Raw genomic sequence first — 23496 nt, 5'->3', positions numbered from 1 at the left:
TGGCCGGATTATGCAAGGGGCAGCCTTGTGCGCCCCAAGCAGTGTCTGGTTTCTTTCAAACCTCCCTGCTACAATCCACTATCTCCTGTCTGGAGGGCGGTGACACCCTCCTGTGACAGGAAACCCTTTGTCCAGGACCCATTTGGCCGAGTTTCGGTCAGCTGCAGGGGTCCAGACATTTGTCTGTGGCAGAGGCATCCATTTTGTGGATCTAAGGTCTTTGGAGAAATTAACCGCATTTAAGTAAAGCAACATGTCCTACCCCTCTAGAGGGGTGGAATGCTATCCCCGTCGCCAGAACTGGCGAGGGGATAGTATTCCAAATCGTATGACACCTTACACGACATGTTTTGATAAAGCCAAACCAAAGTTGCTATTTAACCGCGAGGATTATAAGGCACCTAAGAGTATATGGTATGGCATTATCCTGAAACAGCTTAGGGAGTTGTTCCCGACAGCTGCAGACAGGCTCAGCTCATGCTAGAGCTCCATCTCACATAAAACCACGCACTCTGCCTCCAGGATTGGTGAGGCCTTCCATAGGAGTGGCTCACAGGTTTACATGTGTCCAGATATAGGTTTAGATAGAGGTATACTATATCTAAGCAAGGGGTGATTACACCACCTTACCCCAGCTGAGTGATCAGCCAGTTGTGTCAATTTAAGAACCAGCCAGGGGTGGCAAAAGATATGCTGCAGCCCCTGGTAGGCCTTGGTGGCCCCTATGCCCTGGGCACCTATAGTGCATTATACAGGGGCTGACAAGGAGTCCATTTCCAATTGTGGTATGTACCTAGGGTACATGGAATCCATTTTACAGCGAGAGCAGATGGCCTGGGGCCCTGATTAGCAGGGAACCAGGTCAACTAAGTCAAAAAACCAGCTAAACACAGGCAAAAAATCTGGGGTAACCATAGTCAGGTAGCCACCTTCCTACAACGGTGGTATTTGTCTGATCTATATCCTTTGTGTCAATAACCCTTCTGACTCGGGGCAAGCATACACTCCTACGCTACAGCTGATGATCTTTATGGTAATTGGATGGAGCTATATACACAGGCGGAAGGAGAAAAGAGAGATAACACCTGCTTGACCAGCCTCTCAGGAGCAAGACATAAGCTTGGGATCCACAGACAAAAATAGATAGGGGTGGGATTAAGGGCAGACTATCGGTCGTTCTCAATCTCTATGTGGAATTGCATCTGCTCCCCCACCTTTAACCTCCCGGTCCCCTGGACACAGAAACTAGCTGTTGTGTTGACCACTGGCACTGGTATTGGCTGGTCCTCGGTAACATTACGAGCCTGGAAAGATTGGAAATACTCAGACGTGTTAAACCCTTGGAAATCAGCCATTTCCATTTGCAACCAGGTATCATTCTTTACTCTTTTGTATGCATTCATACAGGACTTTAAAAACAATTTAACAAACTTCTCTTGTCCTGTCAGAACTACGGGGGGAAATGTACATTCTGTACCACAGTGCGAGAATCAGCAGGTGTCCTATCCAAAGTAGAGAATTTGGGATGGGGACGCGCCATACTGAGCAATTCAAACCAACCCTCGCAGCTACTGATGTATGACAGCGGCATGGACAACAAATTTTATGAGTCACTGAGGGAAGCAATCCACAAATCCAACAATTAGTTGTATTAGATACCTCATGAGCCTTATGCAACATTTGTAGAAATACGTTATCTGTATAAGACCTTCGGTGCTCCCTTTTGTGAGGGGCCAAAGTAACAAACATGTGTTCAGGGGGATTGGGTTTTGTAGCAACCAAGGAATGTACAGGATACTTCTCCTCCTGAACCCAAGATATTCCAAATATTGCTGCTAGGGCAATCCCAACTATTAATGCAAAAACTATTTTACTCTTGATGGACTAGCCCCGTTCTGGACGTGGTGGTGCAAATGGCTGTTCCTCCTCAGTAATAGGCCAACCAAACAGATACATTATGAAGCAAAAAGGGGAATGCAGTAAAAAAGAATAACAAAGGCAATTGCGCTCTGATATCCCTCGGGATCTTGTTTGCTCTATATAAAACTTTATAAATAAATAAATTGTTCCCAGTGTCCGTCTGAGCCTCACAGGTACAGGCGCCTATTGTCATCAACGTTGGCGCTCTTGAGCACCGGCGGTGGAGCTGCTCAGTCCTAGCTCTCGAAGAATCCCACGTCGCACATGATAATGTACCCTCTCCAAGGGAGCACATTCGATCTATCCTGTTGAATGTCAGAACAATGCACCAATCTTGCCTCACCCTAATCTAACACCGTTGGTACTGAAGACAAAGTACACCCTGGCTTGCACAGTCCATCCCTAACTAATCTGACTTCTCCTTTGGTGCACCGTTCTTCATCCAAGAACACAAATTGTACCTGGTGACTCCAGGCACAGTGGGGCAATGAAAAGGGGCTTCTTAATGGCTCTGATTTCAGGGGGGACCGCTATATTTAACACTTCGCCGTTCTCAGCATCCGTTTGAGTCCATATAAGCTGCGCATCACTAAAGGGGGCGAACTGAGGTATATTTTCTCCCTCAGCATCCCCAATACCATCCCTTACCCATTGGTTATAGGGTAAGGGCAAGGGTACTCGGCGGCAGTTGCTGGAATGTATCCAATTCCGTCATCCAGTGACTTTCTTATAGCGGTCCTGGTGGCAGGGAGCACCTGCTCGGGCCCCTTCCACCGGGGCTCCAAGCACTTCTTCTGCTGAAAGTTTTGGAATAACACCCAGTCCCCCGGCTGGATGTTATGACCAGGTCCCTCTGGTACAGGCAGAAGCAATTACTTTATCTGTTGGTGAATAGAACACACATTTTCAGTTAACTGGTACAGGTAATCGGTCAATAAAGGATACTCAATCTCTGAACACCTACGCGGACGCAGGACACCCCAGACATTAGCCGGGCGTCCAAACACAAGCTCGTAGGGTGACAATCCCATCCTAGAATGTGCTGTAGTTTTTGTGGACAAAAGAGCTAGTTGTAAAGCATCTGTCCACTGCAACCCTGTGGTCGCCTGAATCTTTGCCATTTTCAGTTTGAAAGTACCACTGTACTTTTCAGCCAACCCTGCTGACTGGGGGTGATTCGCAGCATGAAATGTCTGTCTGATATGCAGCATGAGACAACACCTGCGCTCACTGCACTGGCTTCCTGTGGCAGAATGGGTCAATTTAAATCCCTAGTCATTGCTCATCGCGCCGTCCATGGCCTAGGCCCTGCCTACCTTCAGAAGCGGTTCTCCTTCTATGCCCCTACGAGACATCTTCCCTCTACGTCTCAACTTCTAGCCCAGGTTCCCAGCTTTAAAAGTCAAAGGTTGGGTGGCAGCTCTCTTGCCCTGAAAGCCGCCTTGGCCTGGAACGCCCGCAACACCCAAGACCCCATGTGCCACAATTTGACCACTAGAAAGCTGCACTCTCTTGCACTGTGACATACCCCGGCCGCAAAGGGCTGCCAGTATCCTTCATAAGGACATGACTGGTGGGGTTGTCACAGTACTCCCATTCACTGTTCACTGCCTATGTGGCAGTTGGAACCTGTGGAGCACCGGGTGTCAGACTTGGCTTGCCCATCAGGTGTAAGAGTGGTGGCGGAACATCTACCTTCCTCACATGTGTGGCTTAACCCTCTCTCATGGGATGGACTTACACCTGCCTACCCATCCTATGCCTTGGTGCCAATACCAGGAACCCCCCACTTAGCAATAATTGGTCGCGCTGCGCAAAAGAATCAGTCCACACAAATTTTGTTGGAAAACAATTTGCTGCAGGTTTATTTCATACAAGGAGTATGCCAACGTGGTGGGTTAACTTTCGGGCGATCCATGAGCAGGCAGAGGTGACTTACCTAAGCTGCAAAGCCCACCTGATGACCCAAACCGCACAGTGGCTAACCCAATTGGTGCTACCATTTATGTGGGGATTATCCCCCTTACATACCATGGACCACCAGTCCATACTCGCGCCTTTTTAGGGGCGGAGCATAGCAATGCAAGCCTCCGGTTGCTCAGGCTTACAACTGCCCAAAGGATTAGCAGGGCGCCTACGTTTTTCAACCAGGGTCCTGCTGTAAACACTCCTGGGATTTGACATAAGACACCCTTCTTGTGCTCCTAAAAGGGACCTCTATGCAACCAAATCAGCTTCCGGATCATCCGGTAACTCTGCCTGCAACACAAATGTATACATTAATACAAGGAGCTGCTTGCGTTCAGAAAGAACCTTAAAACCTGGCTATTCCCTAAGAACTAGGCCTGCGCATTGATCCCCTCCTGTGTTGATTTGGTCTCGGAGTTACCAGCGCCAAGATGCCTGTTAGGTGGTAGTGCGCTTTAGAAATTGTATAAATAATAATAAATAAATAAAATACGTTCAGTTCCTTTGCCAGCCCTCCCGCTGGCACACAGGGTACCCGATTGGGAGGGTGACAGCTTGTCCAGCGGGGAACAAAGAGGATGTACAGTGGGTGGGGGCAGGTATAAGTACTTGACCCCCGCCGACTGCACAAAGGATATGACTCTGCAGAGGTGCCGGACTGGGTGGGACTTCCCTGGGAGGGGTCCCAGCAACAGGACGCGGGATGTGCCTAATGCAGCACTAAGGGGGCCGCCCTTGGGGTGTGGCTAGCCAGCCAACATGGCGGACGTAAACTCGTAGTGCTCCGACCGATATCCCCGGTAATCCGGCATATTTTCAGCTCAGTGCGCCATCCACACCTGTAGCTTGTGGAATCAGCCAGCTGAGGTGCAGCGAAGTTCTGGAGACTCTTCATTGTGCAGTTTCTGTGGCAGAGGACGGGATTGCAGGCGGGAAAGCAGCAGAGGCCTATGGGAGGATAGGCCTGGCGGCGGAGACCCCTGCTGGGCGGCAGCCGCTCACGCTGCTAAGAAGATCAAAGTTGGGAGCATAGTGCTGGCAAAGTGGGGCCTGCGGCGGGCTCCCCGTGGCCCCCTGTCCCGCTTTGTAGAGCGGATTTGCCTGCCACACTGCCGAGGGGGGTGAGGAGCCTGGTGGAGCACCCCGCGGACCAGGAGTGCAGAGCGTTGAGGGGTGCGGTCCGCCGCCACTGGCAGAACAGAGGCCCGGAGCGATTCAGCAGCCGCCCCCCGGGAAGTGAGCTGTTTCACCCCCAGTGAAGAACCAAGCAAGAGTGGGGTGTCTGACCCGCTGGAGGGCCGCGCGACCCCACAGGTACAGCCCAGGCCCGGAGGGGGCCCCCCAGGGAGGGCGACATCGCAGGGGCAAAGGCGACGGGGAGCAACGCCTCCAGACCCAGCTGAGCCCTACACGCTGTGGGGGGGGTTCTCATGCACAGACCTCCCAGCGGCACATTATTGGGCACTGGGACCGCGGAGGCATTGTGACAGCGCGAGTCGCCATTGAGTGGAGCCGGCGGTTGTGCGCGCCTGCACTCATACCAAGGAACACTGTGGCAGCTTCGCCGGCCAAGCGGACGGCCAAGCGGTGGTCGCAGTGCTTGGAGAGACCCGCTTCGACAGGCCACGAACACGGAGGGAAACAGAGGCACACATAGTGGAGACCCTAGGCCCATGCACTCGGAAGTGCGCTCTGGGAATGAGATGAATGGCGACCCAGTGGCGTAACGATACTTGAGGGGGCCCCCCTGCAATGTACATGGAGGGGGCCCCCCACACTCCGGACCCCAAGCCCCGCCCTGACCCTCAGTGGACTCAGACCCTCATCCATCAGCCAGACCCCAGGCCTAGCCCCGCCCTGACCCTCACTGGACTCAGATCCCTCAGCCAGAACCCCAGGGCCTAGCCCCGCCCTGACCCTCACTGGACTCAGACCCCTCATCCATCAGCCAGACCCCACGCCCCGCCCTGACCCTCACTGGACTCGGACCCTCATCTCTCAGCCAGACCCCGACCCCCGCCCTGACCCTCACTGGACTCGGACCCCAAGCCCCGCCCTGACCCTCACTGGACTCAGACCTCTCATCCCTCAGCAAGACCCCCGGCCTAGCCCCACCCTGACCCTCACTGGACTCAGACCTCTCATCCCTCAGACCCCAGGCCTAGCCCCGCCCTGACCCTCACTGGACTCAGACCCCTTATCCATCAGCCAGACCCCAAGACCCGCCCTGACCCTCACTGGACTCAGACCCTCATCTCTCAGCCAGACCCCGACCCCCGCCCTGACCCTCACTGGACTCAGACCCCTCATCCAGACCCCAAGCCCCGCCCTGACCCTCACTGGACTCAGACCCCTCATTCAGACCCCAAGCCCCGCCCTGACCCTCACTGGACTCGGACCCTCATCTCTCAGCCAGACTCCGACCCCCGCCCTGACCCTCACTGGACTCGGACCTCTCATCTCTCAGACCCCATGCCCCGCCCTGACCCTCACTGGACTCAGACCTCTCATCCCTCAGCAAGACCCCTGGCCTAGCCCCACCCTGACCCTCACTGGACTCAGAGCCCTCATCCCTCAGCCAGACCCCAAGCCCCGCCCTGACCCTCACTGGACTCAGACCTTCATTCCTCAGGCCCCACCCTGACCCTCACTGGACTCAGACCCTCATCCCTCAGACCCCAGGCCCCGCCCTGACCCTCACTGGACTCCGACCTCTCATCCCTCAGACCCCAGGCCCTGCCCTGACCCTCACTGGACTCAGACCTCTCATCCCTCAGACCCCAGGCCTAGCCCTACCCTGACCCTCACTGGACTCAGACCTCTCATCCCTCACACCCCAGGCCCCGTTCTGACCCTCACTGGACTCAGACCTCTCATCCCTCAGACCCCAGGCCTAGCCCCACCCTGACCCTCACTGGACTCAGACCTCTCATGCCTCAGACCCCAGGCCTAGCCCCACCCTGACCCTCACTGGACTCAGACCTCTTATCCCTCAGACCCCAGGCTCCGCCCTGACCCTCACTGGACTCAGACCCCAGGACCTGCCCTGACCCTCACTGGACTCTGACCCTCATCCCTCAGACCCCAAGCCCGGCCCTGACCCTCAGTGGACTCAGACCTCTCATCCCTCAGCCAGACCCCCGGCCTAGCTCCGCCCTGACCCTCACTGGACTCAGACCTCTCATCTCTCAGCCAGACCCCCGGCCTAGCCCCACCCTGACCCTCACTGGACTTAGACCCCTCATCCAGACCCCAAGCCCCACCCTGACCCTCACTGGACTCAGACCCCTCATCCAGACCCCAAGCCCCGCCCTGACCCTCACTGGACTCGGACCCTCATCTCTCAGCCAGACCCCGACCCCCGCCCTGACCCTCACTGGACTCGGACCCCAAGCCCCGCCCTGACCCTCACTGGAATCCGACCTCTCATCCCTCAGCCAGACCCGCGGCCTAGCCCCACCGTGACCCTCACTGGACTCAGACCTCTCATCCCTCAGACCCCAGGCCCCGCCCTGACCCTCACTGGACTCAGACCTCTCATCCCTCAGCAAAACCCCTGGCCTAGCCCCACCCTGACCCTCACTGGAGCCCTCCTCCCTCAGCCAGACCCCAAGCCCCGCCCTGACCCTCACTGGACTCAGACCCTCATCTCTCAGACTCCAGGCCCCGCCCTGACCCTCACTGGACTCAGACCTCTCATCCCTCAGGCCTCAGGCCCCGCCCTGACCCTCACTGGACTCAGACCCTCATCCCTCAGACCCCAGGCCCCGCCCTGACCCTCACTGGACTCAGACCTCTCATCCCTCAGACCCCAGGCCTGGCCTCACCCTAACCCTCACTGGACTCAGACCTCTCATCCCTCAGATCCCAGGCCTAGCCCCACCCTGACCCTCACTGGACTCAGACCTCTCATCCCTCAGACCCCAGGTCCCGTTCTGACCCTCACTGGACTCAGACCTCTCATGCCTCAGACCCCAGGCCTAGCCCCACCCTGACCCTCACTGGACTCAGACCTCTCATCCCTCAGACCCCAGGCCTAGCCCCGCCCTGACCCTCACTGGACTCAGACCCTCATCCCTCAGACCCCAGGCCCCGCACTGACCCTCACTGGACTCAGACCTCTCATCCCTCAGACCCCAGGCCTAGCCGCACCCTGACCCTCACTGGACTCAGACCTCTCATCCCTCAGACCCCAGGCCCCGCCCTGACCCTCACTGGACTCAGACCTCTCATCCCTCAGACCCCAGGCCCCGCCCTGACCCTCACTGGACTGAGACCCTCATCCCTCAGACCCCAAGCCCGGCCCTGACCCTCACTGGACTCAGACCTCTCATCCCTCAGACCCCAGGCCTAGCTCTGCCCTGACCCTCACTGGACTCAGACCCTCATCCCTCAGACCCCAGGCCCCGTCCTGACCCTCACTGGACTCAGACCCTCATCCCTCAGACCCCAGGCCCCGCCCTGACCTTCACTGGACTCAGACCTCTCATCCCTCAGACCCCAGGCCCTGCCCTGACCCTGCCCTGACCCTCACTGGACTCAGACCCTCATCCCTCAGACCCCAAGCCCAGCCCTGACCCTCACTGAACTCAGACCCTCATCCCTCAGACCCCAGGCCCCGCCCTGACCCTCACTGGACTCAGACCCTCATCCCTCAGACCCCAGGCCCCACCCTGACCCTCACTGGACTCAGACCCTCATCCCTCAGACCCCAGGCCCCGCTCTGACCCTCACTGGACTCAGACCCTCATCCCTCAGACCCCAGGCCCCGCCCTGACATGCTAAGAGACGGTATTCGGTGTAATGCACAAGGGCAAGAGGAAGTGTGTAACCTGATGTACTGGGCAATATATAGGCACAGAAAGCCCAGAAGAATTACCTGACATTTCAGACTGTCTGTGTTGCTCAGCTACTTGTTTCCAAACGCAGTCCATTAATTGAATTTCGAAAACCAACTTACGTGTAACATCAGTCTGAAAGTCGGCAAACTTCTTTGGAGGAGGCACCTGGGCAAGGCTAAATTATGCCCGCCGACCGCACAGTGATAGTCCTTCTCAGTACGGAGTCTCTGGCTGGCCGGGTCCTGGGATGCCTCACAAGTCGCGCTGCACACGCACTTTTAATTGAGCTGCTCAATGGTCACAAGGCCCCCACCAGAATGCCCAACCCACCCTGAAGAACGTGCAGACGTGCCTGCAGAGACAACTGCGCGCCACCGCTCACTATTTTATTATGAAGAGGCCGGGGGTGGGGTGCGCATGCGCAACCAAGAAGACTTGGAGAGGCTTTTTTGCTGGCTCGCTGAGGGGCCCCCTGGAGGCCAGGGGCCCCCGCTTCAGGCTAGAGCGCGGGCACCCCGGGCTGCGGGGGCCTGTGTTACGCCCCAGGTCGTGTGCAGTGCCAGTGTGCAGTGCACCAATTAATTTATTAAGAGGCGAGGCCGGTCTTGTTTTAAATCTTCTTCTTTATGAAGTGAGGGGGCCCGAGGGGCCCCCTGGAGCACGAGGCCCCCCCGCAACGCGGGGGCTGTGGGGGCCTGTGTTACGCCCCTGTGGCGACCTATGCGGCAACATTGGGTGAGGCCTACACAGGGTAGAGTGTACGCGAGGGCCGCATTCCTCAAGCTGAATGCTGCACCAGAAAATGAGAGTGATATTGAGGGGAGGCGGCGGCAATCAGGGAAACTCCTGCTAGTGCAAACAGGAGAGGGGGCTCCACCACAGATGAGCGGCAAGATCCGGCCACGCTTTGTGCTCAGGGGGCCGCTGCCAATTGGCGCCAATCTGAGGGTGGCGTGCGCCTGCGAAGGGACCTGCCGGCGGGACTGCATGCCTTGCCCTGTGAGCTGTTAATGCAAAGGTGAGATATACGACACACACATCGCCCTCAGAGCTGTGACTGCACAAACGCACTGCGGGCTAGTATCTCCCGCCCTTCCACCAACCAGGCCTCATCCATCCCCTGACGGCCATGAGACTCCAACTGCAGGGGGACGGATCTCCCCAGTATTTCAAGGGTGGGGACGCGATGGACATTTTGGCAATGAACACGGCCACAAGCAGTTGACAGTTCCTCCTACTTCAACAAGCGAACCGGGGGCAATAGACAAGGACGTGTTTTTGAAGTGGTCCATGCTGGCTCAAACCGCCCCTATGTCAGTGCACAGCACATGCTTGGTGCGGCCTGAGTCGTACTACCACAAAAGCGGATGCAGAACTCCAACCGTAGGCAGACACGTCTGTCTGAGACTTCAGGGGTGAGAGAAGCGCTGGCAGTCCGACGTTGAGCACAACAACAAGCAGCTAACAGTCCCTCATTGCATGCCAAGTTACCTGGAACCACTAGACGCGGATCTGCTTCTGGAGCTGCCTTCGCTAATCCAAGCTGTTGCTGTAACAGGGTGTATCCCGCAGGCACTGCATCCTGTAGCGGACTGACTCACAAGAAGTCTTGGTGCGGGGAGAGGATCTCGGCTGCCGCTAACCGGACGTGCAAAAGCGACCATGGGACTGATGAAGTAGGGAGCCTACCAGTAGCGGCTGTGATTGACGTCACCATCCAGACACATAGTCTCAACGCAATCGCATTGTTTGCTGTGGACCTTGCTAAGCGCCGGCTGTGAATGCCCACGGCTCAACAACTCGAGATGGGCCGTATGCGGGCCAAGATGATGCAGGGACCGCTACGAGCTGGCGCCCTGGATTCCTCGCATACGAGGGATGAGAGCGAAATGGAGCCGACATCCGCAGCACTGGCGGCCAAGATGGATTCCGTCCTCGCAGCAGTGGAGAAAATATGGGCCGCACTGGATCATACCAGGACGTCCTTGGAAACGTGGATCGATGAGGTCACCTCTGATTTCAGGCTTCTGCATGCGGACCACTGCAATCTAACTGACAGGGATGCCGCTCAAGGTCAAGTGCTCAAAGATCTCCAACTGGTCCCTCACAGCCATGCAGCTGCATTGCAAGATATGATGAAACGGATACATGCCCTTGAAAACAGGGCGGAGGATGCGGAAGGGCGCTCGCGTCGAAACAAAATTCAAGTAGTGGGATTGCCAGAAGGGGAGGAAGGAAGGCACCCTGAACAGTGCACAGAAAACTGGCTGCAGGACCTTCTTCCACAGGGAACACTATCAAAACAATTTACGGTGGAGAGAGCGAATCGAGTGTCAGCCCAGAAGCCTTAGCCAGGAGCCAGGCCGCGCCCGTTCCTGTTTAAACTCCTCAACTACAGGGACAGGGACGCGGTGCTGCGGGAAACCCGGAAACTGGACAACCTAACAGTAGGTGGCAGCCGCGTCATGCTTTTCGCCACCTATACTGCCCTGGTGCAGCGCCATAGAAACAACTACAATGCGGTGAAGCGACAACTCAGAGAGCTGGAGTTCCCATACTCCCTGTTGTTCCCTGTCAGGCTGCTAGTGGTCGCAAAGGGCAAGATACACTTCTTCGACACTCCAGCAGAGACGTGGGACTGGCTAGAAGATTCAGGTCTTTGGACGGGAAAGAGGCGCCGGATCTGGATGACGGCATGGCAACAGGCAGGATAAACAGGCGTCGACCACGACGCAGGGTGGCCCGTGGAGCAACCTCCAGAACGGTGCCCCCAAGCCCGAAGAGAATGAGAAGAGAATGAGAATGGAACGTCAAAACGTACTGGTGGCACACGACCCTTGGCACACCGAATACTCAAGTTCACCAGGAACCTTCAATACAGTGCACAGTGGTGTCGAGCGGATTGTTGACACCGTCAACCAAACTTTCTGAAGAACTTTGCATGCCGGTGGTCACTCCGCAGACTGCGGATGGTATCCTAGGATGAGAAGGCTGATATCATGAACATTGTGGACGGTCTCAAAGGGCTCCCGCAGGGATTCTCACCATGCCTTTCCACAATTGCCATTTCATAATATGGCTGGCGGTGTCTGATAGACACCGCCACCATATTATTCCTTTTCCGCCCCGACCGCAAGACGACTGGGGCGGAAAAGCGGCAGACGGTCTTTCCATCCACCGAGGTCCCCCTGCCATACTAATATGGCGGGGGGAAAACAAATGCGGATGTCGGGCAGATTGCCCCCGCCAGGCTGGCGGTGGCAACCGCCAGCCTGGCGGGGGCAATCCGCCTGACATCATAATGGGCCCCTGGGGTCTTATAGACCACTGGCACTTCTTAATGCAGACTATAAAATATTCGCCAAAGTCCTGGCGGAGCGTTTGGCGCCAGTGGTTTCAGCCCTAGTCCACAGTGACCAAAATGGGTTTGTGCCCAAGCAGAGCACATCCCTGAACCTGCGGAGGTTCTTTAGAGTGGCGACTGAAAGTATAAAAGAGTGGCCAAGGGCGGGTTGCTTAATGTTGGACCTGGAAAAGGCATTTGATTGTTTGGAGTGGAGGTACTTGTAGGCGCTGTTGCAACGCTATGATCTGGGGTTGGATTTTTTACTAAAGGCGGGCCTCTTGTATAGGAACCCCACAGTTCGGGTAAGACTGGGTCCATACATATCTGAAGCTGTGCCTGTATGCAGGGGCACCAGACAGGGGTGCCAACTGTCGCCACTCCTGTTCGCGTTAGTGATCGAACCTCCAGCGGCGGCCCTCCGTGCATTGATGGGAGATGGTATAACGCTGGGAGACGCAATGCACCAGGTGTCGTTATATGCAGATGACCTGCTGGTGTATGTGAGAGACATCGAGAATATCCCGGCCCAGTTGGCCCTCATCCTGCGGGATTTCGCCACTGTTTCAGAACTACAGGTAAATGCCAGTAAATCCTGTCTTTATGTGTTCGGGGAGGGGAGGCAGGATCCAGGATATACCCTTAATGGAACGAGGGTAGCATGGAAAGGGGACACCTTCCAATACTTGGTAATACAGATATACCATCAACCATTGGACCTTTTTGACGGAAACTTGGGTAGGGCTGTTACAGCCGTTAAGTCGCAGATGCGTTTCTGGGGCACATTGCCGCTGACAGTCACGGGCAGGGTGGCATTGTCCAAAATGGTGATCCTCCCCAGGTTACTGTATTACTTTGCCAACCTACCATTATATATACCGGCGGCCTTTTCTGCCACATTCTCTCAAGTTGCTACGGGACTTCATCTGGAGGAGCAGCTGGCACAGGCTGACCCTAGCAAAATTATATCTACCTATGGATCATGGGGGGCTGGCAGCACCCTCCTTAGTGCACTACTACTTAGCAGCACAGCTGCAATGGATTGCCTGCTGATTTGCAGATGAAGGCCCAGAAGACATGGCGACTGTGCTGCCCCCATACTCTCTGGAGCGGCTCCTTACACTCTTTCATCCAGCTGTTAAACATGCAAAACCAATACCACTCCTCCTGACGGTGGCGTACAAATGATATCGCAGAAGCCTATGATCCCTTACGTGCCAGCGTTACCATTAGAGGGCTCCCCTAGTGGGATAAGGACACTCACTGCGCTTACACTAGCAAATTGGCGAGATGCTGGCATACAGACCCTAGGAGATTTGTACTGAGATGGCACACTAGCACCGTATGACTCACTTGTAGAAGATGAGGGATTACCACTGGGGCAATTCCTTATGCATCGCTCACTGGTTGCAACCCTGACTGCTAAATGGGGGGACATGTCCACAGAAACCAATCAGCACCTTACCATACAATACCTCCACGTTATGGGGCGAGGTTCGCTGGTTCGCGGCATCCTTGTGTACCCACGCAGTGATCACACTGGAACTTCTTCGGCAGAAATGGGAAGTTTACCTAGGGAAGCCATTAGAAGACAGGGAATGGGAGCTGGTATTAAAGGGGCCAGTGCGCATCCCCAGAAATATGAGATTCCAACAGATTCAGTTGTTCATAGTACATAGGGCATACCTTACACCGGAGGCGGTCAATAGGTATTTTCACCGTACGGATGCTGTGTGCCCTAGATGCACCGGGCCTGGGGTGGGTCTTGTTCATATGCGATGGAGCTGCCACAGACTACACACGTATTAGCATATGATCAGCGAACTGCTACATGTTAGTACCAGTCGTAGCCTGCCCTTTGAATGGAATGTATATCGGTTGCATCAGTTCTGCAGAAACCCAGCCATGCAAGTAACATCCTGGTTTTTGGATCTGGGAATAGTGGTTGTCAAACGATTGCTCACCGTGAGCATGGAGACACTCGCTCTAGGCAAGGGCTAAGGCAGAGGGAACCGCCAACAGAAGGGAGGAAACGTTGGGATTGAGGAAGCAGCCCATAGCTTCTCAGTAAATGTAAATGTATGTATTGCGACTTATATAGCGCACGTATCACCCGAAGGCATCAAGGCTCTTGCTTAGGGAACCCGTCCTGGTATTCCCCTGTGAGATACCCCGGCAGGGTATCCACAAGGTGAAAGCCAGGCATCCCGCCGCGAGGGGCCATAGTGGAGATTAAGCAAGCTATTGCCCAGAGTCGCAGAGTGTGACCCCGTGAGTCGAGTAGGCACCGGAGCGAGAATTGTCGAGTCCGTGGAATTTTTGAGCCCGAGTCCCGCCGAGGCGGGGAATCGAACCCTGGTCCACGGCCGATCTCAGCTGCCGGGTCTGCCGCCTCTAACCACTGAGCCACGCTTCTCCGTGCAGTGCTCAGTGGGAAGGTCTACTCCAGACACTTCAGAGGATTGAGGAAGAGCGTTCAGGGGAACAGCCTGAGGAGAGAGACGGAGGTCCAGAGTAGGTGCTGGAATCTATAGCCGGGTGTGACTGGGGTGTTCCATTTATGAGTTGATTAGCATTGCCATCAATGGAGAGAGCGATAGATGCCGTTGCAGGGGAATAACAGCCAATCTGTAATGCTGGACTATGTTGCTGTGGAAGCCAAGATGGGAGTTGGGATGGGGGATATTGATACTAATGTGGTCTGAGTTGCGATTGTTGGGTGTTAACTGTTTTCATTCTACTATGTCTGTTTTGAAGTCCACGCGGAACCAACTGAAAGACTCCACACATTGGACTATTGCAGTCGTCGAATAGTCATACATCTTATCTCATACATCTCATATACGAAATGAACGGAAAGTTGTCCTTACATTTAATCCGGTGCGGCAGACGAGTCATTTATAGTTACGAGGCTCAACCTGTGTGTGATAAAAGCATGTTTCTATTGCTATTAAGTGCCACCATGCATAGACAGTGCACATCCTATGATGGTGCACAGTCAAAATATCGAGTTTGAAATATCGACCTACAAAAATATTGTGTTTTGGAAATATCGAAGGTACATAATATCGAGGTCAAGAATATCGTTGGACAGAATATCGACCCTAAGGTAAGTAATATCGATTTTTTTTTATATCAATGTAAGTAATATCGAAGTTACTAATATCAATATTTTTATATCAAAACACTCCAGTACGCTCTCAGTAAACGTCACCCAGCCAGCTTAAATTCCAAGGGTGTTTATATTTGTATTATTGTTATGTATTTTATTATGTATGTGTAATTTTTTTTGTTAAGTATTTTACTTGTTTTAAATTATATGTGTATTATTTGTATATATTAATAATGTTATTTTAAAGTAAATTTTATGTTTTAGTACCGGAGCGGGTTGTGGGTTTATAGGGGAATATGGTGGGAAGTAATTTAAATATACTAAATTAATTATTAATTTTTAGGAATTATAAATTAATTTTAATTAATGTTTGTGTTTATTTCTGTAGTGGGTTGTGGGTTTATAGGGGAATTGGGTGGGAAGTAATTTAATTATAGTTAAATAATTATTTATTTTTATTTATTTGAATGGGTAAATATATTATTTTTAATTAATTAAAAATTGGTAATTAATTATTTTATTTGATAATTAATTTTTTGAATTGGTGTTTAATGTTTTTAATTGGTAAATAATTGCTTTAATTGGTAATTAATCTTTTTAATTGTTAATTCAGTTCAGTTCAGTTCATGATCTTTATTCGAATTCCAAGAATTCATAAAAGCACATACACAATTTACACAAAATTATCTTAAAATCCATATAAGATTAATTAGATCATAAAAGCATGATTATACAGATTGATATACAGAAAAAGGGCTCAGACATTATCTATCATTTTACAGGCTCGTACAGCAATTCTCAGAAAAGTGCAAGTGTGACAGATTATCTCCTCATTATCCAAGGAAAGCAGCAGTTGCTATGATTCCTCCAGAGTAATTGGTCTATGTTTTTTAAAAAGGGGAATTAAAAGTGATTTTACATATTTCATATAAAATTTGCAAACAAAGAAAAAGTGTAAATCATTTTGTTTGCTTGCCCCGTCACAAGGGCAACTCGTGTTATCTGCAATTGGGTAATATCCTAGAGGAAAATTTTGCAAGAATCTGACAGTTCCAGCCCTCAGTCGAAACAAAAGACTTCTTTCCCAATTTGTCATGGGCAAGGTTAAATATAACAACAAGGGGTATCTGTATGATTCCCTGCCCATGTAAGTGACGACTGTGGTTTTCTCAGATTCTTTCCTGATTCTGTCCGTGTTATAAAGCGCGTATAGTGCTTTCTTCAAGTCATTCTTATGGACCAAGTTAACTTTACTTGGGTCAGTGAAGATGCTACCTTTTCCAATACTACACAGACTTTTATGAACCCCCGAAAGCCAGGGGATCTCCATTCCCCTTTCACATTTTAAACAATCAATTAAAATTTATTGGGTCAGGGTAGCCAGTTGATTCCTCCAAACAGAGTGCCAGAATAACACAGGTCGGGCGCTAATAAAATCAGATATAAAATGTTAATTTAATTCCTTATGCAAAATGTATTTGGAAGTAGAGATCGGTACTCCCAGCAGCTTCCTGCAGAACCGGTTTTCTTCCTGCTGTATACACTGATTCTTTGCCGCACCCCATACTCTAGCCCCGTAGGTAGCTACGGGGATGCATTGTAATTTAAAAATCTTTACAATTGCTTCAATGGGACCTGATTTCTTAGGTCGGGGAATGCTTAAAATTGAATTGATGGCCTTTGAGAATTTGCTCGTGGACTGGGCCAAATGCCCAGTCTTCGAGCCATTCGCAGCAAAGACCATTCCCAAGTAGGGGAAATTAAAAGTGGAAGTAAGTCTGTTGTCCCCTACCAGTATGGAGTTAAGCTGACGTTTCCCTGGGCCACATGACATAATAAATGATTTATTAAAATTCACCCGTAAATCCAGTCCATCCATGTGTTCTGTGAAACTTTTGACTAGAATGCACAAAGAATTTGGGGTGCGGCCCATTAGGACCGCATCGTCTGCGTAGAGGAGTACGGGTAATGGTTTGCCATTTTTATGGGAACGTCAGGGGTAGACTTCTCCAAGTGGTTGCTCAGACCATTAATATAGATAATAAAGAGCAGGGGTGCTAAAACTCACCCCTGTCTTACTCCCCTTCCTATCTTAATTGGTCCTGATAGTTCTCCTCCCATTCCTATCCTCACTCGTGCTTTAAGGTCAGTGTGTATGAATGCTAAGAAATGGACCAATAATTGGTCCAAACCATAACTCAATAAAATAGGCCAAAGTTTGGACCTGTTAACGAAATCAAAAGCGGATGACAGGTCCATAAACAATAAATAAATAGGGGCAGAACAGGCAATGTTATATTTATCAATGACCAATTTGAGGTTTAAACATTGTTCAACTGTGCCGACCCTACGTCTAAAACCCAGTTGACATGTTAGAAAGGCGACCCGGGGGAGGCAGAAGATGTCTGACTGACCACCCCTAGGTCCGCCCCTCCGTCGAGAAGTAGCCGAGCGTTACCGAGAGGCCTCCTGAATGAGGGCCCCCTCTTAGGATCGTACAGCAGAGTAATCACCACACTACAAACGGACACCACACAGGAGGTCAAGTTCTCAAGCTTTTATAAGTAATAACGGTTGCGGGTTCTTGGCAGTATATACAGCTGGATCGAGGGATCCGTAAAGTCTCGGACAAGGAGGGTAAGGTAGCGGGACAGTCTTACTCTGGGCGGAGGAAGGGATACCCTATGCACAGCTCTCAATCCTCGAGCTGGGGGGTTCCGAGAGGTTCGAGCCGCGGCAGCGCCAGCAGGCTTGCAAGGTGGTTTAGCAAGGTAGGCCGCGGCAGCGCCAGCAGGCTCTCAGATGGTTCAGCAAGGTAGGCCGCGGCAGCGCCAGCAGGCTCTCGGATGGTTCAGCAAGGTAGGCCGCGGCAGCGCCAGCAGGCTCTCGGATGGTTCAGCAAGGTGGGCCGCGGCAGCACCAGCAGGCTCTCGGATGATTCAGCAAGGTAGGCCGCGGCAGCGCCAGCAGGCTCTCGGATGGTTCAGCAAGGTAGGCCGCGGCAGCGCCAGCAGGCTCTCGGATGGACGTCGGTTACAGGAAGGATGAGTCGTCTGGTGTCGGCCGTGACAGCGTCAGCAGGGCTTCCAGTCCAGGATACAACTGCCGTCCTACTCCGGGGCGGGCCCAAATATAGGACGGAGGTCCTTTGATGTCCGGACCCTCGCGCCTGGGGCCAGAGGGGCCGAGATGATGGTGTCCAGACACCCAGCAGGGGGGTGGAGCCAGAGCCCAGGGAGGCCGGAGGGCGATCGATACCAGGCGTCCAGGGACGGCTGGAGGGCCATCGAAACTCCTCTCCCTCCGGGATCTGGCGAGTGGCCACTCGACCACCTGGGTGGATCTTGGTGCCTCGATGTCTGGGCTTCGCTGGGGCCGAGGCTGGGGCCGAGGCCTCGTGGTCGTGACGTGGTGGGCCCAAGATGGAGTCGGGCCCGGCCTCGTGCTTAGGTCGTGAGGGGCCTACGCTGGGGCCAGGCCGATGATGGGGATCCGGGATGGTAGCCGGATCGGTGGTGTTGGGGCGTGCAGGGTCGGGCAGAAGGGGCCGCCCGAGGTCCGGAGGAGGGCTGATGTCGTCCTGGGCCCGCCATGCGGGAGGGGTAGGACCACGCCATGAGGCCGGGTCCAACACGCGTCCCCCCCAGCTGAAGGCAGGGGAGAGTCACCCAGTTTCTTGGGGATTCTCCTCGCCGAGGCGGAAGAATCTGGGCAGGCCGTCGGCATTGGCGTGGTCGTTGCCGGGGCGATGCTCCACCGTGAAATCCATCCCCTGTAGAGAAATGGACCAGCGCAGCAGTTTCGGGTTTTCTCCCCGCATCTGCATCAACCACCGCAGGGGCTGGTGGTCGGTCTGGACTCGGAAGTGGGTGCCGAAGAGGTAGGGCCGGAGCTTCTTGAGTGCCCACACCACGGCAAAGGCTTCCCTCTCGATGGTGCTCCACCGCTGTTCTCTTGCCAGGAGGCGTCGGCTGATGAAGGCCACAGGCCGGTCGATTCCTTCGGGGTTAACTTGGGACAGGACCGCCCCGATGCCGTGCTCCGAGGCGTCGGTTTGGACTACAAACTCTCTGCTGTAGTCGGGGGCCTGGAGCACAGGGGCGGTGCACATGGCAGTCTTTAAAGTCTCAAAGGCTGTCTGGCACGCGGGGGTCCAGTGCACCTTCTGGGGTAATTTCCTTGAGGTCAGTTCGGTGAGGGGCCCCACAATGCTCCCGTAGTCCTTTATAAATTGCCGATAGTATCCGGTGAGCCCCAGGAAGGCTCGGACGGCGGTCTGGGTGACCGGGGGCTCCCAGGCCCAGATGGCGTCTACCTTTGGTTGGAGGGGAGCTACTTGACCGCTCCCTACTTGGTGTCCTAGATAGGTCACTGACCCTTGGCCTATCTGGCATTTGCTGGCTTTGATGGTTAGTCCGGCCCGCCGGAGGGCCGTCAGGACTTCCCAGAGGTGGGACAGGTGCTCATCCCAGTGAAGGCTGTACACCGCAATGTCATCTAGATAGGCGGCGCTGTATTCTTCTAGTCCGGCCAGCACCTGATTCACTAGCCGCTGGAAGGTGGCCGGCGCATTTTTCATGCCGAAGGGCATCACTTTGAAGTGATAGTGGCCATCTGGCGTCGAGAAGGCCGATCGCTCTTGTGCGCCAGGAGTAAGGCCGATCTGCCAATACCCCGCCGTGAGATCGAAGGTGCTGAGGTATCTGGCGGCCCCTAGGCGGTCGATCAGTTCATCCGCCCTGGGGATGGGATGCGCGTCGGTCCTGGTGACGGCATTCAACCCCCGGTAGTCAACACAGAACCGGAGCTCGGGCGCTGTTCCGGGGGAAGCGGCTTTCGGGACCAGGACAACGGGACTGGCCCAGGGACTGTTGGAGGGTTCGACTACCCCCAGGGCCAACATCTTGGCCACCTCGGATTGGATGCAGGCCCGAACCCGGTCGGGCACTCGAAAAGCTCGTTGTTTCACAGGGGGGCTGTCTCCGGTGTCCACATCGTGGACACACCACCGGGTGACCCCCGGCGTGAGGGAAAACAGCTCCGCAAACTGCCCCAGCAGCTTCCGACAGTCTTGTTGCTGCTCTGGGGTCAGGGTAGAGGAGAGCCGGACCCCCTCGAAGGAACCGTCTTTCTCGGTGGTGCTGAGGAGATCTGGTAGGGGCTCGGAGTCGTCTTCAGCCCCGTCATCGGTCGCCAGCAGCAGACTCAGTTCAGTGCGTGCAAAGTGCGGCTTGAGCTGGTTAGCGTGTAGAACCCGGAGGGGGTTCCTGGGGGACTCCATGTCTACCAGGTAGGTGACGGGGCTCTTGCGCTCCACCACCTTGAAGGGCCCCGTCCATTTGTCCTGGAGGGCACACGGTTCAACCGGGGACATGACCCAGACTTGCTGGCCCGGCTCGAACTCGATGGACGAGGCGTTCTGGTCATACCAGCGTTTCATCTCCTCCTGGCTGGCCTCCAGGTTGGCCTCGGCAAGTTCCCTGAACTTCCGAGTCTGGTTACGGAGTGTCAGGAGGTACCGGTTGACATCCGGTGGGGCATCTCGAACTGCTGTCTCCCAGCCTTCCTTGACCAGGCTAAGGGGGCCTCGAACCGGGTGTCCGTACAGGAGTTCGAACGGGCTGAACCCCAGGGATTTCTGGGGAACCTCTCGGTAGGCGAACAGGAGGCAGGGCAGCAGGACATCCCATTTGCGCCGGAGGGGCTCTTCTAGGCCCTTGATCATTCCCTTGAGTGTCCTGTTAAAGCGTTCCACTAGTCCATTTCCCTGGGGATGATACGGGGTGGTGAACTTATATGCGACCCCGCACTGTTGCCATAGGGACCGCATATGCTTCGAGATGAAGTTGGACCCCCGATCACTCACGACTTCTCGGGGGAAGCCGACTCGGGAGAAGATGCTCATGAGGGCTCGGCCCACCACGGGGGCAGTGATGGTTCGGAGAGGGATGGCCTCAGGAGAGCGGGTGGCATGGTCCACCAGGACGAGGATGAAACGGTGCCCCTGCACGGTGCGAGGGTCCAGGGGCCCTACGATGTCTATTCCCACTCGCTCGAAGGGGGTGGTTACCACAGGGAACGGCTGGAGCGGGGCTTTGACTTTCCCCCCGCTTTTCCCGCTGGCTTGACAGGTCGGGCAGGTCCTGCAGTGGTTCTGGACATCAGTGCGCATTTTTGGCCAGTAGAAATGGGTCACCAGGCGGCTGTAAGTTTTGTCCTGCCCCAGGTGCCCGGCGAGGGGCACATCATGTGCTAAGTTCAGGAGGAAGTCTCTGAACCGGAGGGGTACAACCAGCACCCGGCCGGCCCCTAGCTCGGCGATCTTCTGCCCACTGTAAAGGAGGTCGTTGTCCCAGTAGACCCAGTGGGACCCCGCGGGGCCTCCAGCGGCTTGCGTAGCGGCTTGCTGGCGTATCCCCTCGAGGGAGGGGCAGGTTTTCTGTTCCTGCCGGAACTGTTCGCGGGTGGGGCCACCTTCTTGGCGCCATTGAGCGAGTTCCGGGAGGTGGTTGAGCTCGGTGAGATCTTCTTGGTCGGGCCCTGTGGGGCCAGGCTCGGTGTCGGCGTCCTCGGGGACGACGGGTGGCGGAGGTGCGGGCCATTCTGGCTCCTCTGTTGGAGCTTCCCCCGCTGGGGCGGAGGCTCGGGCGGACATGGAGCGGGTGGTCGCACAGACCCACTCGGGAAGGCCTAGCATCCCCAGGTGCTCTCTTCATTCGACGCCAGCCCATGGGGAACTTTCCAGGTCGTTCCCAAGGAGGCAGTCCACGGGGGCATCGTTGCGGACAGTCACTTTCAGCACGCCCGACACTCCCCCCCACTCGAAGGGGATGCGGGCCATCTGACACATAGTTTCGGAGTTATCTGCGGATCGGACTGGGCACAGGACGTTAGGAAGGATCTGTTCTGGGGTCACCAGATGGCAGCGGACCGCTGTCACGCTGGCCCCAGTGTCAAGGAGGGCTTCGGTCCGGCGACCATTGATGGTGACCCACTGGCGGTACTTCTGGGTGTTGCCGGGGATCGGCCCTCGGGGGATCATGTCGTGAGTACCCAGGCAGGCTAAGGTCATGGCGGCGGGCTCCCACTCGGCCTGCTCGTGGTCGTCGTCCTCTTCCTCACTTCTTTCTTCACCGAGGGCAGCTACCGCGATCTGGTGGGCTGGGGGCCCGGTGGTGCCGGGTCGCTGGTTCATCGGGCAGAGGGGGTCATTCGCATAATGACCCTGTCGCTGGCATCTGTGGCACGTAATGTTCGGGCGGGGCCCCGGCCTGGCTGGGGGGGCCCCCTCTCCGGCCCAGGGATGGCGACGTGAAGGTAGGGGACGACCCCTGGGGGGCGTCTCGACCCCGGCTCTGGCCTACTCCGCCACCTCGTGGTCGGTGGTTCCCTGGGGACCCCCGGCCGTAATCTCCCATCGTGTTCCGGGGAACTCGAGTGCTGGCCCATCGGTCTGCCTCGACAGCGAGTTTTCGTGGCTCAGTCAATTTGCTGTTGAGGAGGTGCTGCCGGAGTTCGATGAAGCAGTTATTGGACAGGTGTTCCCATAGAATGAGGTCGACCAACTGCTGGTAGGTGGTGACCTGGCAGCCCCGAGTCCACCCCTCGAAGGCCCTACTGTAATAGTTCACGTATTCTACCCACGTGGTACCGGGGATTTTTTTGCAGTCTCGGAATCGCTGCCGGTACATCTCAGGGGTGAGTCCGTAGCGAGTGAGGAGGGCGGTCTTCATGTGCTCGTACGAGGTCCTCTCGGTATCAGGGAGCTCCAGCAGGGCGTCTCTCCCTTCGTTGATAAACTTCCCCCACAGGCCGGCACCCCAGTCCCTGAGGGGTACTCGATGGGCGGCCATGGCGACCTCGTAAGCTTTGAACCACTGCTGGATGTCGTCGTTCTTATAGTACTCTTTGACGACATCCTTGGGTATGTGCACCTTCGTGTCCACCGGGGGGGTTAGGGTCTTACCCCCGGAGGTGGCTGTCTCGTTTGCCTTGGCTGTAAGTTCCATTTCTTTGAGGACTCGCTCGTGCTCGAGCATGAGTTTTTTCTCCTCGAGGGCTAACATCCTTTCTGCCAGTTGGATTTCTCCTTCTTGTCGGAGTCGGGCCAGGTCCAACTCGTGGAGCCGGATCCTCTCTCGTTCTCGGGCGTCTTCGTGGGAGAGGCCCGTGTCTGGGTTTGCGGGTCTCCCTCCCGCCGGGTTCACCTCAGCCTCCGGGCCTCCGTTCGGGCCCGGGTTATCTTCACTCGGGGGTGGCGCCTCCCCCGCGTCCACCCAGGCCTGCAGGGCCGATTTGAAATCTTCTTTGGT

This window comes from Lissotriton helveticus, chromosome 7 (genome assembly GCF_964261635.1).
Source record: "Lissotriton helveticus chromosome 7, aLisHel1.1, whole genome shotgun sequence".
Taxonomy (NCBI): Eukaryota; Metazoa; Chordata; class Amphibia; order Caudata; family Salamandridae; genus Lissotriton; species Lissotriton helveticus.
This window is presented reverse-complemented; position numbering follows the sequence as displayed.